Consider the following 6,000-nt stretch of genomic DNA (forward strand, 5'->3'; position numbering starts at 1 on the left):
CTTCTCTCCAACGAGAACAGACCCAAGTCCCTCAGCCTTTCCTCATAAGACCTTCACTTCAGACCAGGCAACATCCTGGTAAATCTCCTCTGCACCTTTTCCAATGCTTCCACATCCTTCCTATAATGCGGCAGGACTGCACACAATACTCCAAGTGAGGCCGCATTAGCATTTTGTACAGTTGTGGCATGACATCACAGTTAAATAAAACCAAACACACCGTATGCCTTCTTAACAGCACTATCTGGGTTGCACCTTTCAAGGACCTATGTACATTGACAACAAGATCACACTACCAATAATATTTCCAGTGACTCAGTGTTCTGCCTTCTTGTTATTCTTCCCAAAGTTGTCGCTACTGCCCTTCTTAAACAAGGACACAACATTCGCAATCCTCCAGTCCTCTGGCACTAAACTTGTAGACAATGACAACTCAAAGATCAAGGCCAAAGGCTCAGCCATCTCCTTCCTAGCTTCCCAGAGAATTCTCGGGAAAATCCCATCCAGCCTAGGGGATTTATCTACTTTCACACCTTCTAGAATTGATAACACCTCCTCCTTACTAACCTCAATCCTTTCAAGTCTAATAGCCCATATGTCAGTCTTCTCCTGTACAATATTTTCCTTTCTCAGAGTGAAAACAGATGAGAAAAATTCGTTTAGCATCTCTCCGATCTCTATAGGGTCCCACTTCTGTCTTTGACAGGCCCCATTCCTACCCTTATCATCCTTTTATTCTTCACATATCCATAGAAAGCTTGAAGGTTCTCTTTTATTCCACCTGCTAAAGACTGCTCATGACCCCTCCTTGCTCTTCTAACTCTCTCTTTATATCCTTCCTAGCTGCTCTGTAACTCTCCATCGCCTCATCTGAACCATCTCGCTTCAAAGTCAATAAGCCTCCCTCTTCTGCTTAACAACAGATAGAATTTTTTTAGTAAACCACAGTTCCCTTACCTTATCACTTCCTCCCTGCCTGGCAGGGACATACCTATCAAAGATACACAATATCTGTTCCTTAAACCAGCTCCACATTTCAATTGTCTCCATCCCTTCCATTTTGCTGCCCCATTCTCTCCCTCCTAAGTCTTGCCTAATCGCATTATAATTCCCCTTCCTCCATCTATTACTCTTGCCCTGTGGCATGTACCTGTCCCTTTCTTTTGCGAAACTAAATGTAACCAAATTATGGTCACTCTCTCCAAAGTGCTCACCTCTCACTAAATCAAACACTTGGCCTGGTTTATTACCAAGTACCAGATCCAGCGTGGCCTCCCCTCTTGTTGGCCCTTCGTCATACTGTGTCATACTGGACAAAAACTGGTCCATCCTACGTACCAGAGTTATAGCATTTCCAGTCAATATTGGGGAAGTTAAAGTCCCCATAATGACCGTCCTGTTCCTTTCACTCCTGCCCAGAATCAATTTGCCAATCCTCTCATCCACATTCCTGGAACTTTGCGGAGGCCTTTTAAAAACTCCCAGCAGTGTGACCTCTCCTCTCCTGTTTCTAACCTTAGCCCATACCACCTCAGTAGACAAGCCTTCATCAAAAGTTCTTGCAGCCACCGTTATATCGTCCTTGACTAACAAAGTCACACCTCCTCCTCTTTCACCACCTTCCCTGATCATAATGAAAGATCTAATCCCTGGAAGCTGCAACATTCATTCCTGACCTTGATCTATCCATTCCTCAGTAATGGCTACAATATTGAAGTCCCAGCTCAATATTGTAAGCTCACATACCTTATTCCAGATACTCCTGGCATTGAAATAGGCACACTTCAAACCAGCTTACTGACTGCCAGCACACTCCTGTGACCATGAAATCCTGTCCATGTCCTCCCTACTCTCATTCTCCTGTGTACTAGAATACAACACAGGATCCCATCCGCCTGTTGAGCTAGTTTAAACCCACCCTAATGACAAACTTCCCACCCAGGATATTAGTACCCCTCTGGTTCAAGTGAAGACCTCCTGTTGTAGAGGTCCCACCTTCCCCAGAATGAGCCCCAATTATCCATAAATCTGAAACCCTCCCTCCTGCACCATCCCTGCAGCCACATGTTCAGCTGATATCTCTCCCTGTTCTTTGCCTCGCTATCACATGGCTTGGGTAACAACCCAGAGATAACAACTCTGTTTGTTCTCATTCTTAAATTCCACCCTAGCTCCTCAAATCCTGTCTTACATCCCTATCCCCCTTTCTATCTATGTCTTTGATATCAATGGACCACAACTTGGGACTGGTCACCCTCTCCCTTCAGGATCCCAAAGACATGATCCAAGACATCACGGTCCCTGGCACCTGGGAGGCAACACACCAATCGTGAGTCTCTTTCGTTCCCAACAAACCTTCTATCTGACCCTCTAACAATTGAGTCCCCAATGACTAACACCCTCCTCCTTTCCCTCCTTCCCTTCTACGCAACAGGGATAGACTCTGTGCCAGAGACCTGCACCACAGTGCATGCCCCTCATAAATTATCCCCTCCAACTGTATCCAAAATGGCATATTTGTTTTTCAGGGGAACTACCATAGGGGATCCCCCTTCTAACAGTTACCCAGCTTGTTTTATGCCTACTAGTAACTACTTCCCTGTAATTCTTATCTGTCACAGACTCTGCCTCCCGAAGTTAATCCAACTCCCACTCCAGTTCCCTAACGCAGTCTTGGAGGAGCAAATGTTGGGTGCACTTCCTGCAGATGTACTTGGATAGGATACTAATGGTGTACTTCACCATTATGCAGGAGGAACATTCCTCTCCCTGCACTGCCACCTCTGCTAGTCCCCTTATCAGAAAGTTAAAAAAAAGAAGAGACGCTTACCTGATGTGTTCCTGGTGTATAAGGTTAGAGAATGTCGATGGTTGGGAGGCCGTACAAGGTTAGGATCTCAGCTTTAGAAAACACTCACTTACATAGCTGAAGGGAAAAAAATCTATCTTTCCCAGAAACCTCTGCTCTCTGAGGTGCTGCTGCCACCTTTCCTGACAGGCCCCTGGTCCAAAGCTCCCACTCTTCCTGATGCTGGCAACTGAAATGGAGGCTCTGATGCTCAAGGTAAGCATTTAAAGTTTTAAATCAGTGACTCACCTTTCCCAAAAGTGGAGCAAGGTCAATTTTGATGGTACTAGACAGGAACTTCAAAGAGTTAATAGACAGGAACTTCAAAGAAACTGTTCACAGGTAAAGAGACATCTGGCAAGTGGGAAACTTTCAAAACCAAAATAACAAGAGTTCAGGGCCAACATGTTCCTGCTACTGTGAAGAGCAGTGCTGGCAGGAGTAGAGAACACGTGAGATATTGAGGATCTGGTCGAGGAAAAGGAGGAGACTTATGTCAGATATAAGCAGCTGGGATAAAGTCTGGGAGAACAATTAAGAGGGAAATCAGGAGGGCAAAAAGGGGACTTGAGATAGCTTTGGCAGATAAGGTAAAGGAGAATCTAAAGAGATTCTACAAGTATATTAAGGGCAAAAGAGTAACAAGGGAGAGATTAGAGCTCCTTAAACATCAACAAGGTCATCTAGATATAGAGCCACAGGAGATGGGTCAGTTCTTAAATGAATATTTTTCTTCAGTATTTATCATGGAGAAAGACATGGAAGCTAAGGAACTCAGGGAAATAAAACATGATGCCTTGAAAAGACTCCTTATTAAAGAAACAGAGGTGCTGGAGGTCTTAAAATGCATTAAGGTCGATAAATTCCGAGACCTGACCAGGTATTTGTGGGAAGTTACGGAAGAAATTGCTGGGCTTCTAACAAAAACATTTGTATCATCGACAGACATGGGTGAGGTGCCAGAAGACTGGAGGGTGGTTAAATGTTGTGTCATTATTTAAGAAAGCTGCAAGGAAAAATCTTTGCAAGGAACTACAGACAGGTGAGCCTTACCTCAGTGGTGGGTAAGTTGTTGGAGGGGATTCTGTGAGACAGGACCTACATGCATTTGGAAGGCAGAGTGGCATAAGAACATAAGAACTAGGAGCAGGAGTAAGCCATCTGGCCTTTCGAGCCTGCTCTACTATTCAATACGATTATTGCTGATCTTTTTGTGGCCTCAGTTCCTCTTACCCAGTCTCTCACTATCAACCTTAATTACTTCATTGTTAAGAAAACATCTATCTTAGCTTTAAAAACATTTACTGAATTAGTGTGAACTACTTTACTGAGCAGGGAATTCCAGAGATTCACAACCCACTGGGTGAAAAAGTTCCTTCTCAATTCAGTCTTAAATCTGCTTGCCCTAATTTTGAGGTTATGCTCTCTTGTCCTGGTTTCACCTGCCTGTGGAAACATCCTCTCTACATCAATCTTATCTATTCCTTTCATAATTTTATATGCTTCTTTAAATCCTCCCTCGTTCTTCTAAGTTCCAATGAATATCATCCCAGTCTGCTCATTCTCTCCTCATAAGCTAACTCCTTCAAATCCCGAATTAACCTTGTGATCCTCCTTTACACCCCCTCTAGTGCCAGTGCATCCTTTTTCAAGTAAGGAGACCAAAGCCACATGCAGTACTCCAGGTGTGGCCTTACTAGCTCCCTACACAGTTGCAACATAACCTCCCTACTTTTAAACTTAACTCGTTTAGCAATGAAGGACAAAATTCCATTTGTCTTCCTAGTTACCTGCTGTAGCTGCAGACCAACCTTCTGTGATTCATGCACAAGGACTCTCAGGTCCCTCTGCATAGCAGCATCCTGCAACATTTTACTATTCAAGTCATAGTCCTTTTTACTGTTACTCCAATCAAAACAGATGACTTCACATTTATGAACATTGTATTCCATCTTCCAGACCTTTGCCCACTCACTTAAAGTATCTATGTCCTCTGGAAAGTTTCACAGTCCTCTGCACACTTTGGTCTGCTATTCATCTTTGTGTCATCTGCAAACTTAGACATACTACATGTGGTCCCCAACTCCAAATAATTTATGGAACTTGTGAATAATTGTGGTCCTGACACTGATCCCTGAGGCACACCACTAGTTACTGATTGCCAACCAGATATTATCCCCACTCTCTGTTTCCTGTTAGTTAACCAATCCATTATCCATGCTAACACTGTACCTGTAAAGCCATGCATCTTTATTTTATGCAGCAACCTCTTGTGCAGCACCTTGGCACGCCATATCTACACTGCCCTCCGCCACCCAACCCCATCCAAATCCACCCCCTCTGTCCCCATCCAATACTGCCCTGCCCCAGAACTCAGTCCAACACCGGCTCCCAACCCCATCCAATACCGCCCCCCCATCCCCTCTCCGGGGCAGCCAGACTGTACACCAACAAGGCCGCTGCTGCAGCTGCCTTTGTGGGGTAAGTCTCCAAATGGTACACACACACAATCTTTTATTGCAACTTTTCGAGAGGTTCCATGTTTGCCCTGTACAGGACAATGGTATCTGGGGAAGGGAGGTGGCGGGGGGTGGGGTGGAGTGGGGGGGAGGAGTTAGGGTACACACCTCTGTAGAATTCCAGGCAAACTGTGGGGAGAGAGAGGGTGGGAGGTCAGTCATTTGGAGACGGTGCCTATTTAATCACTGTAAACAAAAGACACGATCACTGTTAGAAACAAGTCTTTGATGTAATGTTTCTACCGGGCCCTCAAGATCTTCTTTGGATAATTCGATTTTCAGGTAATTGGTATTCAGATAATCGAGGTTCTTCTATATATACTTTGGCTGAGCACTTTGAAAAATTGCTTTGAAAGTCCTCCACTGCTCGTCAACTGTCCCACCGTAAACTCTTTGTTTCCAGTCTACTTTAGCCAAATCCTCCCTCATCCTAGTCTAGTCTCCTTTGTTTTTAGCACAGGATCCTGGTATTGGATTTTACCTTCACACTCTCCATTTGTATTCTAAATTCAACCATACTTTGATCACCATCCAGGCAAATGTGAGGTGATGCATTTTGGAAAGTCTAATTCTTGAGCAAATTATACAGTAAATGGAAGAGCCTAGGGAAAAGTTGATGAGCAGAGAGATCTG

Source organism: Hemiscyllium ocellatum, chromosome 10 (genome assembly GCF_020745735.1).
Source record: "Hemiscyllium ocellatum isolate sHemOce1 chromosome 10, sHemOce1.pat.X.cur, whole genome shotgun sequence".
In the NCBI taxonomy this organism is placed as follows: domain Eukaryota; kingdom Metazoa; phylum Chordata; class Chondrichthyes; order Orectolobiformes; family Hemiscylliidae; genus Hemiscyllium; species Hemiscyllium ocellatum.